This window comes from Tamandua tetradactyla, chromosome 17 (assembly GCF_023851605.1).
Source record: "Tamandua tetradactyla isolate mTamTet1 chromosome 17, mTamTet1.pri, whole genome shotgun sequence".
Lineage (NCBI taxonomy): Eukaryota > Metazoa > Chordata > Mammalia > Pilosa > Myrmecophagidae > Tamandua > Tamandua tetradactyla.
This window is the reverse complement of record NC_135343.1, coordinates 36,794,906-36,818,657: the sequence shown is the minus strand read 5'-3', so window position 1 is coordinate 36,818,657 and position 23,752 is coordinate 36,794,906. Positions and strand designations below refer to the sequence as shown.

General features: G+C 38.5%; 1 long non-coding RNA gene across 2 annotated transcripts in view; it reads right to left on the bottom strand.

Moving 5' to 3' along the window:
- LOC143661567 (uncharacterized) overlaps positions 1-23,752 on the bottom strand; it is a 100,433-nt gene that overhangs the window by 6,634 nt on the left and 70,047 nt on the right. For both annotated transcript variants that reach the window (XR_013164694.1, XR_013164693.1), the window contains exons 3-4: positions 11,576-11,646; positions 11,355-11,430 (exon numbers count right to left, since the gene is read on the bottom strand). This is a non-coding gene — a long non-coding RNA (uncharacterized LOC143661567). The remainder of the gene's footprint in view (positions 1-11,354; positions 11,431-11,575; positions 11,647-23,752) is intronic.

Below are 23,752 nucleotides of genomic sequence, written 5' to 3'. Positions count from 1 at the left end.
TCTCTTTTGAGAATTCTAAGAAAAACAAAGATACTCTTACACCATAATGCTTTGCTTAACTGAACCAAAGTTGAGGTGTTGAAAAGGAGAAAGTGATGTAGCATCAGGAGGAGGCCTTAATTTTGTTAGCCAAGTAATAAGGGTACAGGAGATTGTAGAAAAGAAACTCTTGCTTCATGTTCTAGTTTTATGGAGGCAATTTTGCTGTAAAAATTTTGCTATACCAATATACTGTAAAAAGGGCTTTTAAAATTATGGTGTATTCTGTAAGGAGTCTTGCTAGCATGACTTACGAAGAAAACAGATTCAAGAAATTCTGAAAGACTAGGGATTACTTTTGTGTTTTGAGGAGGTTTTTCCAATCAGGAGAGGCCTAAGAGTCAAATAAATACCAAATGGTTTTGCAGCAAAGAAAATGGTCTACAGAAGTAATTCTCAAAATAAATTTTAGCATTGATTTTTTTTCCAAATGAAATCTAACAGAGAACTTGAATACATAAATTAGAGAAATGCTGTATTCATTAGTATTGATTTATTTTTTAAGTTTAACTGTGTAACATTAATTTATTTAAAAGCAGACGTGTGATGCTATTTTCATGAACACAAATTTTTAAATCAGGTTACGGATGATGGTTCCACTTATCAGCAACAGCATTAAATTTTCTTTTTTGTAGAAAACATATTTTTATTATTATCGAACATAAAGTTATATTTTACTATCTCTCATATTGTTAAATGTGCAATAAAGAGAAACCCAATATTCCTTTAACCACTCGGTCTACTTTTATGTTAGTCTAAATTTTATTGAGATAGCCATCTGCAGCACCTTTTTTTATTAATAAAAAAAATTAACAACAAACAAACAAAACAATAAGATATCATTCCATTCTACATATATAATCAATAATTCTTAATATTATCACATAGCTGCATATTCATCATTTCTTAGAACATTTGCATCGATTTAGAAAAAGAAATAAAAAGACAACAGAAAAAGAAAGAAAGCGATAATAGAGAAAAAAAAGTTATACATACCATACCCCTTACCCCTTGCTTTCATTTACCACTAGCATTTCAAACTAAATTTATTTTAACATTTATTCCTCCTATTATTTATTTTTATTCCATATGTTCTACTCTTTTGTTGATATAGTAGATAAAAGGAACATCAGACACAAGGTTTTCACATTCACAGAGTCACATTGTGAAAGCTGTATCATTATACAATCATCATCAAGAAACATGGCTACTGGAACACAGCTCTACATTTTCAGGCAGTTCCCTCCAGCCTCTCCATTACATCTTGGTTAACAAGGTGATATCTACTTAATGCATAAGAATAACCTCCAGGATAATCTCTCAACTCTGTTTGGAATCTCTCAGCCATTGACACTTTGTCTCATTTCACTCTTCCCCCTTTTGGTCGAGAAGGTTCTCTCAATCCCTTGATGTTAATTCTCAGCTCATTCTAGGGTTTTTCTCAGTCCCTGGATGCTGAGTCTCAGCTCATTCCAGGATCTCTGTCCCCTCGCGTTGCCAGGAAGGTCCACACCCCTGGGAGTTATGTCCCATGCAGAGAGGGGGAGGGTGGTGAGACTGCTCGTCATGTTGGCTGGAGGGAGAGGACACATCTGAGCAACAAAAGAGGCTCTCTTGGGGGTGACTGTTAGGCCTACATTTTAAGTAGACTGGACCTATCCTTTGTGGGGTTAAGTTTCATATGAACAAACCCCAAGACTGGAGGCTCAGCCTATAGCTTTGGTAGTCCACACTGCTTGTGAGAATATCAAGAATTTGACTTGCGGAAGTTGAATTTCTCCCCACTCTCACCATTCCCCGAAGGGGGCTTGCAAATACTTTTCCACTCACTGATCAAATCACTCTGGGATTCATCGGGGCATCACTCTGGACAAACAAACAAAATCTCATGTCCTACCTGAGATTCCAAGTACTTGTGACGTTCAGTCAAACTATCTGTATAAGTTATATTAGGAAATGCTCTAGTCAAAATATAAATTTTGTAACAAATAAACGTTTTTTGCTTTAGTCTCACACATAAGGTGACATTTTAAAATATTAATTACCATCTATTTTCAGCACCCTGCAATAATGACATTCCTTTATTCTTCCTCATCAGCATTAAATTTATTTCTCCATTTATTTTGGACGTGCATGAGTGAGAGAAATATTTGCAAATAGTAACTTCATTATATTTTTAGATTAAACTGACTCGGAACCCTGAGAGAGAAGTAGTGGATATTTTTTTTAATCTCAAGTTTAGACCACTAAGATGTCTATTAGTGGAATCAATGATCAGAAATATCACAGTTAGGAAAATAGAAGCAAAAGTTATAAGAATTCCTTAAAATACCTCAAAATAGGATACAGTATTATGACACCACAACTTATTTATTTAATAGTGTCTTCTTTTGTTACATTATTGGCTATTTTGCCTCAACAGAGCATTTGCCAAATTGACACATGTGAACCTTTAACTGGCATGTCAGTGTGATGTTATGTGTGCTGTGGATTGGTGTTCATTGTATAACTTTGTGTTGTGAAATGTGCTAACAGGTCTTAATTTTTAAAAAGACTAGTACAGGGCCTTAACTTTCTATTTAATTCACATTTCTAAGAAGTTCAGGTAAGCACACAAGGGTGTAGGAGATCAAATCATAAAAAACTTCTCACAAAAGCTAGGTGTCTAGGTTTTGTTTATGAATATTTGTTACATTATTTTTAAAGATTTAATTAAATTTGATGTTGTTTTTAAACAGACTCCATGAGATAAACTAATGATAACAAAAGGAGATATGTTTGAATAATTTCCTCCATCACCCATTTTGGCGAACTGTGTGACATGGGAGGTATGTTTAATATTTGATTTCCTGAATCTGTGTGTTATGTTACTAAAGTAAAACGAAATAAAAATCTAATGTTTGCAAACAGAAACTTTGACAGTTTTTTTTTATCAATTTCCAAACATGAATTTCATTATGAAAATTCTCCAAACTTGAATTTCTTTGAATTCTGAAATAATATATAGGTAGCAAATTACTTAGGGCTTTGATAGCATTTCCCATGACAGGTTTTATTTTTTCTTTTTTTGTATGCTGTATGGCAGGGTTCACATTTCATTCTTTTTCCATGTGAGTATCCCCTTATTGCAGCACCATTTGTTGAATTGGTTGTTTGTTTGGTTGCTTGGTTTGTCTGGGAAGTGCATGGGCCTGGAATCAAACCTGGGTCTCCCACATGGCAAGCAAGAATTCTACCACTAAACTACCCTTGCACCCTCCCATGACAGTTTATAGTATAAAATTGTTATCCTAATCACTTTTGTGTGCTATGTAAATTAACGTATTTTATATGTAACAAAATATTATTCACCATAAGTTCCCTTTTAAAGTTCAGTTGATTAATCCACAAACCTCAAGCCTCTTTTCTACTTTCTTTAATATTTAGTTGTTCCACAGTATACCCCAGCAATTAAACTTCCTCTGGAGGGTTTTCAGATTTTTATCTTATACTAGTTAAGCTGGTGAAAATGATTTTACTGACTTCCAATCAATTATACCTATCCTTACCTCTTAACTTCATACCTAGCATGTGTGTGTGTGTATGTGTGTGTGTGTGTGTGTGTGTGTGTGTGTGTACGTTTTTTTCCCAGAAATCCTTTGATATCTCCAATTTTTAACTTTTATTTTGAACTGTAGGCCTCTGGGTAGAGCCTTTAGTTCTAGTTCACTTGCCTCAACTCTTCCACTTCTCATACTACAACAATTTTAAAACAACCTTTGGGACTACAGTCAAATCAAATATTTCGAAACGACCGTAGATAGAGCTGTGGTCACAAGAACTACTGTGACTTTTTGCCCAGGTAGTTCACTCTTATTTACTCTCTGTACTATTGAACCTGGAGTTTTGCCCAAACACAGCTCTGCTCTTGTTACTCTCCTGGGTTTGCTGAGCATTCATGGTCCCAGCCAATCTACCCACAAAATCTAAACTCCTTAGTACAAAACAGCGCTGTACCATTTGGTCCCACTCAACTCTCTACCTCCCCTCCCCACTTGCACCCCACTCAAAGTGAACCCAGGAGCTGCAGACACACAGAGGTGCTTGTCAGTCTCAGAAGTTCTTTCCTAAGTCGGTGCTTTTGCACAGGTCCTGGGGTTTCCGTTTAAAATGCTCTGCCCTTCTCGCCCCACCTCCCTACTCCAATTTTTAGGGATCCTCCAAGGGTCAACTCAAAGTTCACTCAGTCAGTGACACCTCCAAGTTGAAACTTCCTCACAGGGTCACGCTCTCCCTAAGGATTAGACAATCACACTGGAATGGGAGAGTGACAAAGAAATAAACACATATTCAGAAAGACTGTGACCGCCTCAGGACATGAACCTCTTCATTTATTGATCCCCAAGTCCCTAGCACTGAGTCACACCATAGATTGAGGTTGAATTGAATTGCTTCATACTGAACTCATTTAATAACTACATTTCCATTTCTAAGAATATTAAACTATATAGATTTTCTAATGTTGTGAGTACATAACATTAGACCTTAAAAAAATAGAGCACAAAATGTAAAGTTTTACAAATAGAGATAACCTATATATCGTAATAAATTTCAGTTAAATTTGTATAGGTCTTTTGCTTGTTTTTGGTTTTTTGTTTGTTTTCTTTAACTGAGGGCTGTATAATTCATAGGACTTATGTAAATGTTTCAGGGTAATTTGAAAGTATATCAAGCAAAGGAATTATATTGGAATTGATGGCTGACATACAAATACTAAAGTATAAGAATGTGTTTAGAAAGAAACTTTTGCCTGAAAAGAACACATTTTTGTTGTTATTGCAGAAAGCAAAATCCTGAAATATTTAATGAGGCATTGCAAAATGTGCCCTTCAGGGAGGAAAATCAAGGTTTAGATAGAACTTTGTTAAGAAACTTGGACCCATGTGTTTAAAGAATGACAGAGGTTTGTCAGGACTCTCTGCCAAAGCACATCACAAGCTTAACATGTGCTGTGCCTGTCCTCAAAAACTCATCTCCACGAGCCAGCCAGCTGCTAGCATTTGGGATACCAGGTGGCTAGTTGGATGTCAAACTGGGCCACATCTCCATTTCCCAAAGGGAGTTTCAGAAACTTTTTGTTATGCCCTCTGTTTCTCCTATAACTCGTCAACTCTCTTTTATAAAATGCCTCAATTTTAACCTTAATGCTATGATATAGAAATTTTAAAATATGAAAATACACATATTAAAATGTTCCTAACTGAGCTAATTACCCTCCTTACAATCCTGCTCAATCTATTTCTGTTCATGATGCAACCACTCTCCCAAACATCTGCCTTAAAATAGCTGAAGCCATAACAATGACAGCTAACATGCATGGATCGCTCTCTGTCCCGTGAACTAGGCTTCCACCCCACTTTCATTCTCACAGGAGTTTCTGGGAAGGAAATGGCCCGAACTTAGTGCTGAACCTCCACCTCTCCCCCACCTCCTTTCCGAAGCAACTCAGAACCTAAAAGCAACTACAGAGGCCCCTGGAGGTTATCTGTGTTCTAAGGACACCACGAATTCTCCATAGAAGAGTGTAGGTGTGGGACAGAGAGGTTTTGTGGCTTGGGAAATCCAACTCCCATCCTAGAGAGAAAAGGGGCCTGTACAGGTAGACACAACCACTGTCCTCCCGAGTGTCCAGGAAGAGAGTGTCCCTCTCCCTTGTGCCTGGAGAACCTGAGAGCAGCGTCCTGCCTGCGACCCCACTTCCATGAAGGACCCCAAGTTGTCAACTTGTCTTGGGGCTAGAATAGGGGTTCTCACAATGTTGTCCCCAGACCAGTGGCATTGGCATTACTGGGGAATTTGATAGTACTTGTTAGAAATGTAAATTTTCAGGCCACACTCCAGGTCTACTAAATTTGAAACACTGGGAGCACAACTGTGTTTTAATAAGTTCCGGAGGGCACTGTGAGACATTCTCAAGTTTATGAATTACTGGGCTAGTAGAACAGACTGCCCAGTATCCTCCACCTGCTGGTTTATCAGCATTAGCGAAACCCCAGGCACCTAACCTGTAAGGAAGCTGAGGACTCCACATCCATTACATCACAACGCATCTAATGAGTTCAGTGACTGAGGGAAATTCGCCCCGCTGATTAATCAGAAAGGGTGACTCCTTTTAGGAAGAAATAATCAGAGACAGAAGATAACTTAAATCCTCAAAACAGCCCCATGAATAAAAAATGAGTTAGAGAGTGTCTTCATAATACGGTCCTTCTGCTAAAACAGAACAGTTTCATCTAATGAAATAATTTCTTCGAGATAGCCTATAAAAACTATACTGTATTAAATCTAAGATATCAGAGATTCTCCAGGATTATTATTTATTACATTTATTTAATGAATATTTGCTTCACTTGTTCAGAAATTCTAGGAACTGGTAATTGAGTACACTATTCATTTAAAAAAGCAATTCAAAACTCTGCTTAGGCCTTGTTAACGCCTGGCAGGTGTAACAGAAAAAAGCAGAGCATTCTCATTATACTTTTTAGACAACTGAAAAAAAATGGCAAAAAAAGACCATCCTAGTCTTTTACAGTGTCTGTATATCAATAATCTTACTTAACTTTTTTTATAAAGTGTAGCTATATGTCCATTACTTTGGAATATAATTATTTGAAAACTTTTAGATGGGTTCATTTGCAATTTTCACTGATCCTAAAGTTCCATTTTTACTTTATTCTGTCCCTTTAATGCTCATTTTAAGTTAATAGGCCTATCTCTGAAATCAGAGTTTACTAATTGACTCTATTGAAACAAAACTTTCTTCACTTTCACACAATTTATCCGCAGGTTAGGTTTAACAGAAGACACGATGAAGACTATGATAACACAGTCAAATGCTAGATGGTATAACTTATGACATCTATCTTTAAAAAATATGTAAGTGATACTTAAAAACATACTTTGAAAAGGAAGTAAACATTTAAAGACATTTCACCTGAAGCATTATTTACCAGATGGTACTTTTAGCCAGTTTTTTTAAAATCTCTACTAGCTTGGGAATATTTTCAGCTACAGAAAACAAAATAACAGACTAATAGATCATAAATAAGTGGTATTTGTTTGTCTAACAAACAGGAAGTTCAGAATTAGGTGCTTGCTGGCGTTGGTTTACAGTTTTATGTAAGGGTTCCAGGTGAAGTGTCTCTGTATTTCCTTTGCCTTCTTCATGGTCATACAATGGCTGCAAAAGCTCCAAGAAACAAAACTATTTTCAAAAGCGGGAAGCAGAGGCAGAACTTTCTATTTACTTACATATCTTTCTCAAACCATCCCTCCAATAGATTTTCTCTTGCATTTCACTGACCGGAATGGTGTCAAAAACAGTCCCTAGCTGTAAATAAAGTGGACAAATTATCTACTCCCGCCTCTACAATTAGAGTGAGGCATGGGAGGGGTTGAAAATGACTTTGGGGTAACCAATCACATTTTGCATGTATTAGGTGCTGAGTAACAAGACATTGTATAAATTAACAAATGGTCCATAGTCTTCAATAGAGCTAAAGTTCAGGTTATGCCTACCCCTTCATTATATTTCCTATCAAAGTTACATTTTCTGTTTTTCATGTGTTCAGAAACTTTAGGAACACATCCTTGGTCCTACTACTTAGGTAACATTTGTTAAACATGTTTAATATGGAATATGCTACTACTTTAGTTGCTCAGTAACTTGGGATAGAATTAAGAATAAGACATCCATCCATTCATTCAATAAATATTTATTGAGTGCCTACTATGTGCCAGACATTGTTCTGAACAAAACAGACAAACCTTGCCGTTGAGAGATCCTATATTCTAATAGAGCATACTGACATTTTAATTTGATTTAAAAGATGAGTAGTATTTTCATAAATAAACATGAAGGGGAAATATATTTCATTCACAGGGAAAAGCATGATCAAAACAAGGAGACATAAACATGTATGCCCTTTTTGGGGAGCAGCAAGTAGCAATACATGGTGAAAGCTGAAAAAGTAGCTGAACATCGGGTTATGAGAGGGTGTCCAGGGCAATAGGAGCTTCATATCAAAACTAGCATCTTGCAAAGTTAGAACTAAAGCTTCCTAGATATCTTCACTTGGCCATTCCACAGACACTTCAAACTTACCATGTCCCAAAGGTACTCATTATCTTTCTCTTGAAAACTGTTTTTTTGAATTTTCATTTATTTATTTTTTTGGCATGCGCAGGCACTGGAAACCTAGGTCTCCAGCATGGCAGGTGAGAACTCTGCCTGCTGAGCCACCGTGGCCCTCCCCTTTTAAATATTTTTGTGGGAAATCTCCACACACATATATTCCATACATGGTGTACATTCAGTGATTCACAATATCATCACAAAGTTATGTATTCATCACCATGATTATTTTTTAGAACATTTGCATCACTCCAGAAAAAGAAATAAAAAGAAAAAAGAAAAAACTGTTACATTTCATAAACCTTACCCCTCCCTCTCATTGACCACTAGTGTTTCCATCTACTCAATTTATTTTACCCTTTGTTCCCCCTATTATTTATTTATTTATTTAATCCATATTTTTTTTACTCATCCGTTCATACCCTGGATAAAAGGAGCATCAGACATAAGGTTTTCACAATCACACAGCCACATGTAAATGTTATACCTTTAAATAGTTGTCTTCAAGAATCAAGGCTACTGGATAGCTTTCACAATGTGACTATGTGATTGTGAAAACCTTGTGTCTGATGCTGCTTTTATCTACAATATTGACAGATGAGTAAAAAAACATGGATAAAAAAATAAATAATAGGGGAAAAAAACAGAATCAAGGCTACTGGAACACAGCTCAACAGTTTCAGATACTTCCCTCCAGCCACTCCAATACACCAAAGTCTAAAAAGGGAAAGCTATATAATACATAAGAATAACCTTCAGATTAACTCCTCAACTCTGTTTGAAATCTCTCAGCCACTGAAACTTTGCCTCATTTTTCTCTTCCCCCTTGTTCTAGTTTGCAAGCTGCTGGAATGCAATATACCAGAAACAGAATGGCTTTTAAAAAGGGGAATTTATTAAGTTGCAAGTTTACATGTTCTAAGGCTGTGAAAATGTCCAAATTAAAGCAAGGCTATAAAAATGTCCACTCTGAGACATCCAGGAAAACATACCTTGGCTCAAGTAGGCCAATGATGTTCAGGGTTTCTCTCAACTGGAAAAGCACATGGCGAACATGGTGACATCTGCTAGCTTTTTCTCCAGGCTTCTTGTTTCATGAAGCACCCCTGAGGGTGTTTTCCTTCTTCATCTCCAAGGGTCTGGCTCTGTGGGCTCTGTGGCTCTTTCCAAAATGATTCCCTTTTAAAGGGCTCAAGTAAGCAACCCCCACCTCTTGAATGGGTGAAGATACATCTCCATGGAACCCATCTAATCAAAAGTTACCACCCACAATTGGGTGGGTCAAATCTCCATGGGAACAATCAAAAGTCTTCCATCCAGCAATACTGAATGAGGATTAAAGGACATGGCTTTCCTGGGGTCCACAAGAGATTCAATCTGCACACTCTTTTTGGTGAAGAATGCTTTCTGAATCCCTTGATGCCAGGTCCCACTCCTCCTGGGATTTCTATTCCATGTTGCCAGGGAGATGTACACCCCTAGGAGTCATGGCTCATGTAGGAAGAAGGGCAGTGAGTTTGCCTACCGAGTTGGCTTAGAGAGAGAAGCCATACCTGAGCAACAAAAGAGGTTCTCTGCAGGTGACTCATAGGCCTAAGTTTAAGTAGGCTTAGCCTATCCTTTGCAGGAATAAGTTTCATAGGGATGAATTCCAAGATCGAGGGCTCAGCATACTGATTTGGTTGTCCCCACTGCTTGTGAGAATTTCAGAAATTCTCCAAATGGGGAAGCTGAATATTCCTCCTTTCTCCTCAGTACCCCAAGGGGGCTTTGCAAATACTTTTTTATTCACTGCCCAAATTACTCTGGGATGTATCAGGGCATCACACTAACCTAGACAAACCAACAAAATCTCATGCCCTGTTGAAAGCTGCTCTTACTCTTGTATTTCCTAACTTGGTAAACGGTACTGCTTCTGCTTGGGTTCAGGCCTTCACTACTTCTCACCAGGGCTATTGCCATTAGTTCCCATCCATCATCAGTCCCCTGCCTTTAGTCTCAGGCTCCTCTAATTCATCCTTTCAACTGCATTGAAAGTGATTTTTCTAAAACATATACAACCAAGAGGTCTCATGGGGCCACAAATTATGGAGTATATGTAAATTTTAGGATCAAAATTTGGGGAAGGAGGGTCGTTAAGTTTTTATTCGTTTTCTAATGCTATGTAACACATTTTCACACATTGAATGGCTTAAAGCAGCAGGCATATGTTGTTTCACTGTTTCTGTGGGTCTGGGGTCCAGGCAGAGTTTAGCTAGGTTGTCTGCTTAAGGTCTCACAAGGCTTAAATCAAGTACAGATGGGGCTTAGCTCTTAGCTGTGGACATGTGCTGGGAAGAGTCTGCTTCCAAACTCACTCCGTTTGTAGCTAGAATTCATTTCCTTGAGATTGTAAGACTGAGAGCTCTGGCTTCTTGCTGGCTGTCATCTGGAGGCTGCCCACAGCATCTAGAGGCTGCCCTCAATTCCTAGAGACCCCTTTAGTCCGCAGACTCGTGGGCTTTCCCAGCACAGCTACTTACTTCATCAAACTAAAAAGAGGGTCTCTAGGCTGAGTCTGCTCACAAGACAGAGAAATATAACCCTGGGAGTGACATCCTATAACCTTTGCCAGTAAGTTGTAGGTCCTGCCCCTATCCAGGGGCTTGAACACCAGAGATGTGAGCACCAGGACGTGGAGGTTGTAGATGTCTGTTTTATTTGGCCAGGGCTGCTGTCACAAAAACCACACAATGAGTTGACTAAACAGTGGGAATTTATTGGCTCACGGTTTTGCAGCTAGAAGTAAAAAATCTAGATATCAACTATGCTTGCTTTCTCCCCAAAGACTGTAGCATTGTGTCACTGGCTGCAAGTAATCCTTGGGTTCCTAGGCTTTCCCCTCACATAGCAATGTCCTCTCCTTTCTCTTCTGGATTCCCCCTGACTTCCTGCTCTTGGCTCCTCCCTGTAGTTTTCTCTTTATAAGGGCTACAGTAATCCAGATTAAGGCCCACTCTGGTTCGGTTTACCACATCTTAACTAAAGATAATATTTTCACTGAGACATGGATTCAGATCAGTAACGTGTATAAATCAGGGTACATAATTCAAGATGCCACAGTGGGGACCAACTTAGAATCTATTCCTTAAAACATTCTTACCGGGGTGCAAGGGTAGTTCAGTGTAGAATTCTCGCCTGCCATGCAGGAGACCTGGGTTGGATTCCTGATCCATGCACTTCCCAAAACACAAACAAACAAAAAGTCAAGAAATGGTGCTGCAGTAACAGGATACTCACATGGGAAAATAATGAAATGTGACCCCGCCATTCAGTATACCAAAAAAAAAAGAAGAAAGAAAGAAAGAAAGAAAATATCCTCACAGTTTTCTTTGTCCTTGGCTTCTGCACCATGGTGCTGATTCTGGGACTGATCCTACAGTGAAACTTAGTTCCTACCAAAAACAAGCAAACAAACAAACAAATTCTAACCACTCAAGACTTTTGTGTGTTAAATATTTTATAGAAAAGATCTAGGAGCAGTGTCTTTGACCATTTTGTTGGCTTCTCTCCCTTTCTCTCATTTCTCTACATTTGTCCTAGGGAATTTCTCCTTCTGCCTCTGAAAAGCACTGCAGTCCAGCTTTTCTAGGTTTCCACTCCTAGACTTGTACAGCCAAACCTCGTCAAGGGCTCAGCATAACACATTTAATTCATCCTCTTTAGAGGGATTAAAATAGCAAGATAATTTTCTTTCCTGTTATGTCCAAGTCTGGTCTTGATTCTCTTTTACTTACAAGGCCCTTTAATGGTTTCCCATGGCTACAGAATACGTAGAAGAAAAATATAAATTTCTTTGTATGACAAGTCAGACCCCCCCATGATTTGTCTCTTGCCTAATTTCTGGCCACACCTCATATGTTCTAGCCATTTCCACTTGATATTTCAGGGCCCAAGTTTAGGGAACTATTTTTCAGGCTGTTTCATAATTCAGGAACTTGACTCACATGGTTCTCTCTCCCTACAATTTCAGTTTCTTCCTCCCTTCCTGTCATCCCTGCCCCCTAACCTGATATTATTTCCTCTGTGAACCTTTTCTTAGCCACCTCTCCCTCTCTTTTTTTCCTCCATAGTACCTTGTAAAAACTGATATTATTCATGTCCATAGCACTTTCATGAATTTGTTTTCATATGTGTATCTTTTTACAAAATGGTAAATCTCTTGAAGATAAGATTCAAGACAATCATTTTTATACTCAGTATTTTGAATGGAGGCTGACGCTCAATAGGCACATAAAATACTTAGTTAATAACTAAAATGAATGAGAAAAATAAGTGGACATTAGATTCAGACGATGGTGGAAGGCAGAACTAAAGACCAGGAGTTCGTTGGTGACTCCTTGAGCTAAGTAGAAAAGAATAGGGGATGTTAGAACTTAAGCAACCACCATGGATAGCCAAGCAATTATACCCACTAATCCTCTCCTTGGCTTGCAGCCATGTTTAATGGCTTGGAAATGTCTTTGCGGATTGGCATATTAAAGAAGCCATTGATCCACTAAGATCATTTTAATTTTATTTTATTGAAATGAGGGAGCCTTGGAAAGTCTTTTGCAAGAGTAACAATCATGTCCGCGTTTATGAGACCACTCTAGGGGCAATGTGGGGGATGGATCAGAAAGCCACATGACTAGAGGCCAGGCTGTCACTTCGGAAGCTATGGGAGTTGTTGAATTTACTTGCTATTTTCGAAATCAAATAGAATTAAATGGCCAGTGGAATGGGGGCGGGGGGGGGAGTGAAGAAAAGTGTATCAACACAGACAGCACCCAGACTTTAGCCTGAGTAACTGTGGAGGTGAGTTGTTCCATGGTAGAGAAAATATGTGTCCACACAGCAGGAGAGAGGTCATAGTTGGGGCACATGTTTGAATGTAATTAGCATATAATAGCATAGATTTAGATTTTCTGTTCTCTACATCTGATTTTGTAGGTGTAATTATATCTTTCTTTGTAGTGTTGGTATTTTAGTATATAACATATCACTTGAGGCCAAGGACAACCACATTTTAATTATATTTTTATCATCCCTCATCCTTTATAATCTTCACATCCCAGGAAAGTTTTTGGTAATCTTGAGCTAACTCAAGCAAATGTTTATTACAAATTTTGGAATAAAGCCTCACTAGTTAAGACCAATTATAGATAAGACCATCTGAATAAATTAAAAATATATTTTAAGATTAATGCAACTTCATTACTCTCATGAAAATAACATTTATTTATTGTGAATATTTAGCATGGACTACACAAGAATGTTCAGCAGTTAGCATGTGACTTAAATTATGAATGGTTTCTTTCAAAGTTTTTAAGAATAATGTCTCCTAATTAGCTTAAACATGACTAGACAGTTACCTAGTTTATAAGCTCTTTGAGAAAAGGGAATAATTATTTTATTCACCTCTGTGAACCTAGCATCTACTAACTCCTGGTTAACAGTAATCACTCAATAAATGCTTATCAAATTAAATTGAGTAAGTAAACGAGCAAATAAAGTTGTGTTATTGTGTACACTACTTGTTTGCTAAATCTGTTAAACATTTTCCCAGGTACTACAAAAATTGTCACAGATTCAAAAAGACTAAAGTCTGAATTAATATTTCTGTGATATAACTGAATAAATGTATCAAAACCACAATTAGTGGCAGAGTTCTCACCTGTATGCAAGAGACCTGGGTTCGATTCCCAGTGCCTGCCCATGCAAAAAAAAAAAAAAATGAGATACCATTTCACACCCACTAGAATAGGTATTATCTAAAAAAAAAGGGAAGCAACCAGTGCTGAGAAGAATATGGAGAAAAAGGAACACTCATTCATTGTTGGTGGGAATGTAAAATAGTGTAGCCACTATTGAAAAGAATTTGTCAATTCCTCAGAAAGTTAAGCATGGAATTACTATATGACCCAGCAATCTCACGTCAAGGTATATACACAAAAGAACTGAAAGCAGTGACTCAAACAGATATTTGCACACTGATGTTCATAGCAGCTTATTCACAACTGCCAAAAGAGGGACTCAACCCAAGTGTCAATCAACAGAAAAACAAAATGTGGTATATATGCACAATTGAATGATTATCCATCTGTGAAAAGGAATGAAGTTCTGATACATGCAACAGCATGGGTGAAACTTGAAGACATCCCATTAAGTGAAATAAGCCATGGGAAGAGGACAAATCTTGTATGATCTCACTAATATGAAATCATTAGAATAAGCAAATTCATAGAGTCAGAAACTAGATAGGGTATGGTATCAAAAATCAGAGAAGAGAGTATCAGAAATGGCCAATTATGAGTTTAATTAAAGTGAGGACAGAAAAGAGAGTCAGGCAAAGAAGGTGTCAGTAGAGTGATAGGAAGATTGAAGGCCCAATACTATGGGATTCAGCATCAAGTCTCCTTTGTTGCTAGTCCAGCTCTGACTTTTTGCCCAACTTCTGATTACAAGACTCTTATTTTCTAAGACCCATTTGTCTTCCCACTTGTGTTTCAGTTTGGTTGACTGCTTCCTTATGGCTGATATCTGACTTGGTCCCCTCAACCATGAAAGTCCTATCTTATCATCAGACTGTACTATCAACCTTCCCCAGGTACAGAAGTCTGTCCCTGAATGCCAGCCAAGTGGCTGAAAGTTCTGTTACCTGCTAATATGCATACCTGGTGCTGTCTTCTTGGACTTCCATACTTCCTCTGGGTTTCCTATTGCCTCCCTTTTGGGGCAACCCACTCTGAGGATCAGAACCCTTGACATCAACTGTTTGTATTAATCTGTTGCCATACCCTTTGGCTCTCATACTGCTCTATACCCCGGTATCTTGAACCAGGTTTGCTCCCACTTCAGACCAGGCAATAGGTTAGTTCTGGATGTTGGTGCCTGAGAAATAGCTCCATCATGAAACAGTGAACCCAAACATAAATCTAGATTTGATTTTGTCTTAAGTTAATGGAGTTTCCTAGAGTTCCAGGGTTTGACAGAAATGAAGCATTCTATAAAACCGGAGGTTAGAGATTATTTTAGGGAAAGAATATTGGCAAGTAAGAACATGACTAGAAGAACTGAATATCAGGTCACAATGTGCATGTTAATTCAAGTACAGCATTTCATCTTGAGACTCCATGTGGAAGATTTCATCTATTTCCAAGCACTGATATCTTGGGACTTGATGTAATCCTACTCACATATGTTTCACATTATACAGTTTAGAGGGAAGGAAGAGTAACCCTTTTTTTTTTCAAATGAAAAATATAACTCAAAAGGAATAAATTTCCAAACACGTGAAAATTAACTTGCATTCTCTTTGGAGAGAGGACGCATTTCTTTAAATTAATTTCAACGCACTTCAAGAATGAAAGTACAGGGGAAAACATTGTTTCTTCACTGTAACACAATACAACAGTCTCCAGTCCCATTTTCTCCGACTCTGCTATCCCGGCTTCCCACTAGCCGGGTTCAGGATCTCCGCTGGCAGGCTTGGTCTCACTACAGCTCCCATAGTGGTCAAGTCTGGAGGTTGCAGAGTGTTAGGTCAAGTCTGAACTGAGTGCCAAGTCACCACCCTTGGGCTGACAAGGAACAGAGTGTTTGGTTCATTCATCAAATACTAATGTGCCAGGCTCTGAGTCAGGCACAGGGCAGGGGGACAGATCCAAGTTTTGTGTGGCCAGAAACTTACATTACTCTGGTGCCCTCTTTGAGAAAAAGAATACTAAATTATAAACCAAAAGTGGGTATGAAAATGAATAGAGAAAAGAAATCTTGACAAATTCCACTAAAATCACAAAATTCAGAAAAATGATATTTTAATTACTTTATGGTCTGACACACCTCTATAATACTTTTCCCCCTATTTTTTGTCTGCATACGCTTTCATTATCTCTTCATATAACAATAATTTTATAAAGTTATTTTCTGTGGAAATAACAGGAGTCCTCCAACAGCCTCATCATCCATTATTAGTAATGCCATGTAAATTTTTAAGAGTGTTACTAAATTCAGTAAACATTTATCAAGTTTCTCTATAAGCAGTAAGATTTTGGAATTTCAAATCTTCTTGGGCAGGGGTTAATTTCACTACTCTGTATTGTCACTGATGTGCTTGTAATGCATCGTGAATTTAATGATATTTTTGTTGATTCCGTATTTTATGAAAATCAGCAAGAAATTTAAATCTCTTATCAGCATGTTCTCTGATATAGTGATACATCGAGATAATGTAAAAGCTGCAAGCACATGCAGCTGTAATACTGCTACAAGTTTGTTCCCACAAACACAGGGATTATGATAAATTCTACTTTTCCTGATTCCCATTTAAAAAAGGGAAAAATGTGTGGTGCATTTATAATTATACCCGCGACTTTGTAAAGTTCATTCTGACAAAAGAGAAGTTCTGTTTTAACTCTGATTTTCCACTGACATTTATGTGCATCTAACAATTTTCCTCACGATAGCTTCTGGTTCAATACATTTCAAAACTGGTTTCTCCTCCATTACCCATGTACTTCTGTGTTGGCCGTGGTAGGACGTGTTCACCTCACAGATAACCACTGGCCACATTGCCTTTGGGTCACAATTCACCCAATGTCATGGGTGAGTTAAGAGTATTCCAGAAGCCATGCCTTCATTGAGACGGGTGGCAAAAACCTGACTGTACTCAGAAGTGACTACAAACCCCATAAACATTCTTACTAAATCCAAAAGAATACTAAATCATAAATCAAATATAAATATATTTCAACTCAACTTTCCTTAGTCGAATTTACTTTTACCAGGGAAAGTGTGAAAAGCCATGGTGGGGATATTTTAGTTTGGACGCGATTGCAAATTTTTAAAATGTATTTGTCTTTTGCAAATTTTAACATAAAAATATCTTACTTTGACAATTTTTTTTTTTTTGCAAATCTTACTTTTCTCCAAAAGCACTTGACCACGTGAACATATTTCCTCAGTTTTTCTAGGCTCATACAAGTGAAGGGCCCCAAAGCTTAAATGTCATCTGCTTCATAGGCAATTTTTTGTGTCACTAGAGATAAAATTGTAAAACAGACATACACCCTACCCTATGCCTGTTAACCCCTTTTCTGGGAGTGAGGGATGCAAGAAGTGATACAGACAAGGAAACAGACTTTCATATTCTGTGATTTGTCCCTGTGTAACCCATGCTATGGGACTCAGTGTCTCCATGCCAATTGCTGGGTCTCTGGAGATCATGCCCAGGTTATCCTTCCTTTCCCCAGTGACTCCCGTACATGCACTGGAGGGCTCCTAGGCTTGACCCACCAAACCCCACACTATGAGGATCTGTGTTTGGGTGATAGGAATCATAGGCACAATCTACAGCTAGATGTGTGTGATATTACCTTAATTTACTTCAGCCTCTACCACAAATACCACCAACTGGTTTGGGCTTAAACATTGGAAATTTATTGGCTCACATTTTTGAAGGTGGGAGAAGTCCAAAATCGAGGCATCAGCCAGGAATTGGTTTCTCCCCAAGTTCTGTGGCATTCTAGTGCTGGCTGCCAGCAATTGTTGGGGTTCCTTGGCTTGTATCCCTGCCTCCCATCAAGTGGCAATGTCTTCTCCTTTATCAAATGGCTTCCAGCTCTTCCCTCTGGCTTTCTCTCTCTGTGTTTGAATTCCTTCTTCTTGTATAGGACTCCAATAATCCAGATTAAGGCCCACCCTATTTCAGTTGAGCCATAGTTTAACTAACACAACATCTTCAAGAAAGCCTATTTACAAGGGGTTCACACCCACAGGAATGCAGATTAAGATTGAGAACATATCTAAATTCAGATACATAATCCAATCTACAACAGATATTGAAGTCTGATGATGCAAGGAACAGAAGGCAATATGGTTGGATATGCAAAGAAATAAAAGGAATTTGAAATTGTAAGGGCAATCGAGTCAGACAGAATTTGTGTGCACCTAATCATCATTTTTAAAAACCGTTTGCATAAGGACAGAAAATAAATAAATAATAGGGGGGATAAGGAGTAAAAAAAAAATTGGGTAGATTGCAATACTAGTGGTCAATGAGAGGGAGGGGTAAGGGGTATGGGATATAGGGATGTTTTCTGTTTTCTTTTTATTTCTTTTTCTGGAGTGATGTAAATGTTCTAAAAATGATCATGGTGATGAATATTTGACTCTGTGATGATATTGTGAGCCATTGTTGTATACTTTGGATGAATGGTATGTGTGTGACAATATCTCAATATAAATATTTTTTTTAAAAAAAGAAAGAAAACCATTTTCAGAATGGAACAACAAAAAAGTAAGAAAGTGATGCATCTTCTTTTTTTAAAATCAGTTAAACTATAACAATTTATTTTTCTAGTGAAAATAAAAATGTTCTTTCAGTAATAGTCACACAGATTATAATGAAAAATGGTACGAGTGAATAAAATAGGAGTAGATCTGTATTTAGAACTTGGAAGAGAAGTTCTGAGAGCGCACCTAAAGCTGTGCTCTGAGGTCTGACTAAAGCGGTTTTTGCAGACCTCCCACAACTGCTAAATCTGTAAGTATTGAACCATATGTTTCTCTTACATGTAAAAATATGAGTTGGAAATTTTACTAAGAAAAACTCTCCTGTTTCCCATTATCACTCCTTATTAGAAAGTGCATTGGCTAATGGCCTCTGAGTTGGGAATGACATATTGCTCCTTTTTGCACTGTGTAATTATTCTGACCCCAAAATGTTGTAACAAACAACTACAGAGGTGCTGGATATTCATCAGTTCTTTCTAAGGTTAAAAGAAAAAAAGAATATGAAAATAGGCCCAATTTTACCAAACAGATTGATTTCTATTTTGTTCCATAGTTTAATAATTATTTAATAATAACACTGTTTACTCTTATTTTAATTGACAAGTTGGATCACGGTCAGTTGTCAAGTTTACCTCTCATTTAGGTGATGCTGCTCAGAGATGTGCTTATAATAAAGACATTTTTAATAGCCTGTTCTTGAATAGTCAATAAAAATAAGTCATACATTTGATTCCTCATAATTTTAGTGCCCTTAATTAACAGAGGAGGTTTTTAGAGTCAAAGTTACTTTGGTCAAAGATAAAAAGAAGCCCCCCCCAAAAAAAAAAATTTCATCTTTTTGTCCAATAGCTTTACCGATAGGTATAGGTAGAGGAACTTCTCAGTCTAGTTTCCACTCCGATTTGCTTAAACTTACTTTGCCTATGGTGTGGGAATCAACACGACCTTGGGCAAAATGACAAAGTTAGTAACATTTGTCTTGGACGCCTGGCCCTTCTTTCCCACCTTGACCACTGGGCCATCTCAACACCCTCTCCCTTAAGAGTTCTCCTTTCAGTTATCGGGACCTCATTCTGCCTTCTTCCTCCCAAGATCATGAGTGCTTTAATTTCTTTTCCCAGTTTAAAGTTTACTAGTTCTGTGCTTATCTTCCTTAGATACTCTAGTTGTTGTAATTAAAGAAGAAAATCTAGGCAGATGCACTCACAGGAGAGGGCTGGAGTAATCATGGATCAGAAAATGTAGGACTCTGCTGGAAATGGTGCCCTTTACTCACCTGTATTTTCTTGACTGAGCATTCACTAGTCAAATATTTATTGAGCACCTGTTATCCCAGAAATGGTTCTCGGCACTTGGGACATATCAAGTAACAAAAAAGATTAAAATTCCGTGTGCTTTTGGAGCTCACATTTGTACAATTTTACTTCTTTTGGAAGTATGAGTCAATCTTTCTCAAATGATGTTTCGGTTTGCTAAAGCTTCCAGGATGCCATATACTAGAAAAGGATTGACTTTTACAAAAGGGATTTATTAGATTACAAATTTATAGTTCTAAGGCCATGAAAACATTCAAATTCAGGCACCAACAAGAGGGTACCTTGGAGGAAAGGCAGCCAGTATCTGGGACATCTCTGTCCGCTGGGAAGGCACGTGACTGGCATCAGCTGGTTGTTGCTCCTGGTTCATTGCTTTCAGCTTCTGATTCCAGTGGCTTTCTCTCTAAGTGTCTGTGGGCTCTCAGCTTTTCTGGACCAAACTCTGGATTTCATCGCCTTAGTTTAGCATCTCCAAAAATCTGTTTCTTGGTTTCATTTCTCTGCTCTCCATGTTGATTCTGAGCTCTCTCTCTCTCTCAGCTCTTTTAAGGACTCCAGTAAAGTAATTAGGACCCACCTTGAATGGGCGGGGTCACATCTCCATCTAATCAAAAGGTCGCATTGCCGTGGAAACAATCTAATCAAAAGGCCCCACCGAAAGAAGAGGTCTGTCCTACAAACCTGGATTACGATGAAAAGAACATGGCTTTTCTGGGATACATAACAGTTTCAAACCAGCACATGCAGTAAATCATAAGATAGGGCAGCCCCTTTGGAATTTTTTTTTGCCTAACGTTTCCTCTTATTTATTATGTTTTATGTCATGTCTCCATTGCTTGATAAAACACCACTTAGGGTCTCAGATGTGGCCATTTAAGGGGCCCAGCTGGTGACAGACCAGCTTCTTACCTTACCGAAAACAAAGTGCAAGTCTGACAGGGTAAAGATCACCATTTTCACAGGGGTGAGAATGCAGATCAGGTCTAATGAGGCTGCACTCCACATATGATTATGCCGGGATTCTTGAGCAAATCCAAGAATTTCTCTAGGACTCCTGCAGCATTTGGCTAAAATGCTCACTTAGGTGCCCCTCCTCAAAACTGCACAATTACTCTCCTCCAGAGAGTCCATAATGAGCCTACGATTTTTATGCAAATACTTCATTTTCTGTTTAGTTGAATATCACAAAGAGAAAGAGAATGAAATAAAAATTTTGAGTGAGAAAAAAAGTATGCATCTTTTTAAAAGGTCAAGCTAAAGCCAGGTCAGTGCAGATAGCCTTATTTTCAGATCATGAATCTGTGCTATCAAATATAGTCTGCTTTTTCCCTAATAAAAAATGTAGATATTGTTACCGTGATCATTCTGACTTGATGTATTATTATTATTTTAATGTCTTTATCTTGCTAAGAATCATGTAAAATCCCAGTATTCATTCAGATTTCTCTAGAGGACCTGATATAAAACTTGTAAGGTTCAGCTAAGGGTACAGAAAATGAATCGAAGAAGATTCTAATGGTTCTTTTGCTTCAGTGAAGTTGAAGAGTGCAGAGAGAGGGACAGGAGTTGGTGGAACTCCAGCTAAGCAGCAGACCCAGATCAGTGACGTCACCACCCCCCAGAGATGGCCACACACCCCCCGACCCTGATGCTGCAGGGAGTTCCGCCCTCCTATAGATGCTAAACAAGTGGCAAAAACTGGCAGGGCCCCCTTTCTCCAGTTCCAGAAAACAGTTAAATGCTTGAAGTAGATAGCCGGGCTGTGCACAAAAGAAGGGGACAAGGGAGAAAGGAGGGTGTGAGAAAGAACCTTGGAAGGAAAAAACAGCATTTATTTTTTCTCCTCTGTGCTCAGTGAACACATTTGCATTAGCTTTTGATCAGGAAGAATAAGGATATGCTTAAATATTCTCCTGAGGATGAGAAAGAAAACAAACGCCAACAACTCAGTAAAATTGGGAGAATGAGTCTAATGGAGAAATAAATTTTTTTTTTGCATGGGCTGGCACTGGGAAACCAACCCGGGTCTCTGGCATGGCAGGGGAGAACGCTGCCACTGAGCCACCGTGGCCCGCCTGAGAAATAAACCTTTAAGAAATATTTTTAAATGTTTAAAGGAGATGTTTTATTTTACTGCAATGATAATTACCATCTATTGAACTCTCATATGACAAAACTCTTTATAGTCATTATCTCAATTAATCTTTACAGCACTGTGAAGAAGCATAATTATTTACATAAGGAAACCGAGGCTTTGAGAAGTAATGAGACCTGCCAGGAGCATCAAGATTCAGAGCCTGGTTTGCTAATTCCAAAGTCTGTGTGCTAAACGCAACACTGGTTCCTTGTATTCTTTCAATACAGAGCTCTGAATTCAAGAAACAATTGTATATATAGCTTATGATTCTCAGTTTATAAGAATACAATAATCTTAAACATCTCAGATTACTAAAATCTGCGTTGGGTCGTTGGGCCTACGTTTTGGGTTAACTATTTCTTCACTTGTTTTTCCTTATTGCAGCATGATCTTTGCCAAGGTTTCCGTGTAGAACTGCACCTTCAGGACATTTTTCAAAGATTCAGAATCATTATCCCCTTGGCTGAGTTGTCTGTCACATGTTTGTCACTTAAATTTTGTAACTATTACTATCACAGAAAGCATCAGAACTAACTTTTTTTTTTATTTCATAATAATCCCAAATTCTGCTCTCAAAAACAAGCACAGTATTTTTGAAAAGAATTTCATGCTGACTGACCTTAGGCAAAGTTATTTAGTCTTGGCCAATGTTTTCTCTGGACCCCCTCTGTCTTCCTTTGAGTGCCCTTCTAACTCCCTTAGAGATCCTCTTTTGGAACTTTCTTGCTGCGGGCCTTTGCCTTAACTTTTCTTCACTGTAGTGCTGTGCCCTCATTAAAATGCCTCTGTTCTCTTCATTCAACAAATATTTACCGACCAGCTACTATGTCCCAAGCACAGTTCTAAACGCTGGGGATATGATGTCGAGGAAGAAGACATGGTCACTGACTTCAAGGAGTTAACAGTGTAGAGGGGAGACAGGGGTAGTTGCTAAGCCACAACTGCACATACAAAAGCAACACTGCAAATGTGAAATGGTGCTGGGGATTTGGAAAGGATATTTGGCCTGGTTGGGGAAGTCAGGCCAGGCTTCTTAATAAGGAAGTCACATTTCCATTGTGGCTGAAAGGAGGAATTAACTTCAGCAAAGAGGGAAAGGAAGAGCTTTCTGCTAACCACCCAATTCTCTAGGCGTTTCCCAGCTTGTGGATTGATTGCTTTAGGTCAGGTGTCTGCCTTTTGTCCAGAGAGCTGTGCTGGGGAGGGAGACCAGGGTTCTTTGGGTCCACCAGGGTGGTCTCCTCCACAGGACCTGAACAAGGGCAGTTTCACTTACTGGTGCTGTGGTTGTATTTCATGTCTGGACCATGCCACTTCCTCCAAGAAGCTTTCCTAGTTCTCCACACCAGAGTGACTGCTCCCTTTTCTATTCTTCTATCTTATAACCAGCTTCTACTGTTGCACTTAGCCCACAGAGTATTTTGCTCCTATTGTTTACCCATCTGCCTGCCTCCCAAGTAGGTTGCCTTCCTTGAAGATAGAGCCTCTTCCCTCGGTTTGCCTAGAGTCCAGCACAATGACTGCACATGGTGAGCACTCAATAAATGATGCTGAATAAATGAATGAATTGTAGACTACCCACCGGTGTCCCTCTCAAGTATGAATGAAATCAAGAATAGGAGAGTACTTACTGCTACTGGGAAAACTAAACGTACCCTTCCCTTGGATGCTGTGCTTTTCTTCTCCAGAATGCCACTGGCCCCTTAGGCATGACTCGGGCTAACTGGCATGGTGCCATCAGTAGTAACGGGTGGAGAGGGAGAGGAGCTAGGC